At 38.4% G+C, this 2,906-nt stretch overlaps 1 protein-coding gene across 1 annotated transcript in view; it reads right to left on the bottom strand.

Moving 5' to 3' along the window:
• Window positions 1–2,906, bottom strand: part of LOC106527194 (phosphatidylinositol-binding clathrin assembly protein) — a 108,035-nt gene that overhangs the window by 25,792 nt on the left and 79,337 nt on the right. The gene's annotated exons all lie outside the window — the stretch shown is intronic.

Raw genomic sequence — 2,906 nt, 5'->3', positions numbered from 1 at the left:
CGCACCGATGACCTACCCACGTCAACATTTACCCAGAATGCTTTGCATGTAAATAAAATGGCCCAGTCCGTGTTAAAATATATATTTTTAAATTTTACAAAACTAAACAGCCTACAGTATTTTTACAGTCTTTCTTTTACAATTAAAATATATGTTTATCAAATAAAGTCTAATGTTACAACTAATAGGGGATCCCTTTAAGTCTCTTTGATAAACAAAAATATTTATGACACTTACTGGCAAGTTGCATAATAATTTGGTATGCTGTGTATATAAATTTACTAATTAATCAGCACTTTAAAATGTAAGTGAATCTTTTAGGACAGTGCCCAGGGATGACTTTTGTTGAAAATTGGTGTTATTTAATAAACTCAATTGAACTGTGTGTAGTTAAAGGTGATATTTGGCTTTGTTGGTGCAGGCTACAAAAACGCTAGCTTTTCAGGACACCGCGCTAACAGCTTCTCTGAATATGCTGAGCTAGCTCTTCTACCATTTAAAGAGATGAAAATAATAGTTTTTCTGACAAACGATAACTGTGTGCCGTGCTCGTTTTAGTTCAGACAAACATGCGCTCAGAGATATGATTAAGTTCCACTTGGATGTAGAATCCTGAATTGTGAGAGCTCGATGGAGCCATACTGTAGCTGTGCACTTCTTTCAGTCACTTTTTATTTTATGTCTGCTTCTGTGGCTGCCTGCCAGGACACCGGCGCACAAACCTCAGTGACCCGCGGTRGCAGAGCGCTGAGATATGGCTCAGCAGATGGCAAGTCTTCTTTTCTTATTTTATAGTCTGTATATCACTTTATCCTTAGTTTAGTCTTCCTCTTTGGCACCATAAAACAGAACTTCACTTTGATGGTGTCATGTAGAGCATTGCAGACCAATCAGTTGAACCTGTAACACTTGGCAAGATGGCACAGTGAAACTCTTACCAAACATTGAGAACTTGACAGCAAACCTGTTTGGTTCTGCAGAATATTGCTCCTTATGATTAGCCTCTTTGTCTTTTAGCAACTTCTAAAGCTGCGATCTATATATAAAATGCTTATCAGTTTTGCTCAAAAATACTGTATATAATTTCTTCTGTTTTATTATAGGTCTTTATGTATCAGGAAATATAATTATTCTGTTTTTTACCAGGTTCAAATTTAACATCAAGTGTATAAAAATACTTAAATTTTTACCATGTCATTGTGTATTAAAAGGGGACATATCACTTTTTTAGCCATTAATTACATTTTGTTGTGTAGCTGGAGTCTCTAGGAGTAGATTTTAGGGTGTATTCATACCCGACACACTTGTCCAATTTAAACGGACCAAAGTTTGTTTCCCCCGTTGGTCTGAAGTTTTTATGCAGATGAATAAACTCATGCAAACTCTAGTGCGGACCAAACAACTGGTCCGAGACCCACTTTTTGACGTGGTCTCAGTCTGCTTCCAAATGAACTCTGATGGTCTCATGGTGTGAATATAGACCGGCCTCGACTGCGACCAACTACAGGAAATGTGCTTGTTTGGACTTCACGAGTCACTGTTCTTAAGCAACATGGTAACAATTAGCCCTTCAGTGCTGCTGACGCTAACACTATGCTACAAACAATGAGCCTTGTGGGTCAGGGAACACAGAACATMTCGTCTCCTTTGGGTTGCAGCACRCATTTTCCAACRCGTAGTCTCCCCAGGTGCTGCCTACATATCTAGATATTTTGTTTGGCTCATATTTTTCAATCCATTCAGTTTTCTCTATTTTCTCCAACATTTTCTAAATTTTTACTTTACTTTTTACCAACTACAATCTGCTGGACTTCATTCTCCCCTGGTTCTGGGTCAGATTCTGGCTCCAAATACGTAAGGCTGGATGGACAAGTCTTCTGTTGACATTTTTTATTTATTTGTAAATAAAAGGTTTTTGCATTGCTATATAGGGATAAACCCCTCTATCAAACTAGAATGGGCTGGTCTGGAAGCTGGAGGGGTGCGGATTGTGAAGCGCCTCATTTGGATTTAAAGAGACAGCCTCAAAATGAGTTGATCTAAGAGACACACCTCAGAAAAGGGGTGAAAGAGGGGCTTGTGGAGTTACAATAAGGAGGAATTCAGACCAAAACATTGCAGTTAGCTGAAGGATTCGATATTCCTACTTTAAACACAAACAAAAAACAGGAAACTTGTGTGGAAAAACGAAGTCCCCACCTATTTCTTCTGTAGGATTTATAATACAAAGTAGCAGACAGGAGTTACTTTGGTCTGTCTGCTGGTCTGAAGCATACAGATGTGAGTACAACACTTAAGAAAGGAGGTTAACTTTCAGTTTCCACATGTAACTCTGCAGGACCACATAAATTCATAAATGTAATCATGTAAAAAAAATTATTTTATAAACGGTGCTTTTGAGGTATTTTCATGTTTTCATCACAGCTTCAATCAGACCCTTATATTTCTATTCACTGAAGAAAAATATGATTCTGAAGTAAATCCATCCTTGACACATTTCAAACATGACATTTTAAGACAAAATCACATGAATATTTAAGCGTTTCATACATAAATTAAGCTCATAACCATCAGGGGAAGTCGCAGGAATGAAAAGGTTTCCTCTTGTGTTCATTATTTTAAAGAGCATAAAACCTGTGTGTTTGAAACTGCAGAAACAAGAAGGAAAGGGGGATGATCTGTGGGGAAAAGGAGCGCCACACGAGTATCCATCTTTGTCAGTGGAGGGAGGAGGAGCAAGGAGAAGGGAGGATCAGAGGGAGGAGTGTGGGGGCAGAGGTGGCAGGAGCAAACAATCTAACCACCTCCATCTCAGGGCTATTTTTGGCAAATATAAAAAAATATATTTCTATCTGTGTGTGTGTGTGTGTGTGTGTGTGTGTGTGTGTGTGTGTGTGTGTGTGTGT

This window comes from Austrofundulus limnaeus, unplaced genomic scaffold, assembly GCF_001266775.1.
Source record: "Austrofundulus limnaeus strain Quisiro unplaced genomic scaffold, Austrofundulus_limnaeus-1.0 Scaffold314, whole genome shotgun sequence".
Classification (NCBI taxonomy): Eukaryota; Metazoa; Chordata; class Actinopteri; order Cyprinodontiformes; family Rivulidae; genus Austrofundulus; species Austrofundulus limnaeus.
This window is presented reverse-complemented; position numbering and strand designations above follow the sequence as displayed.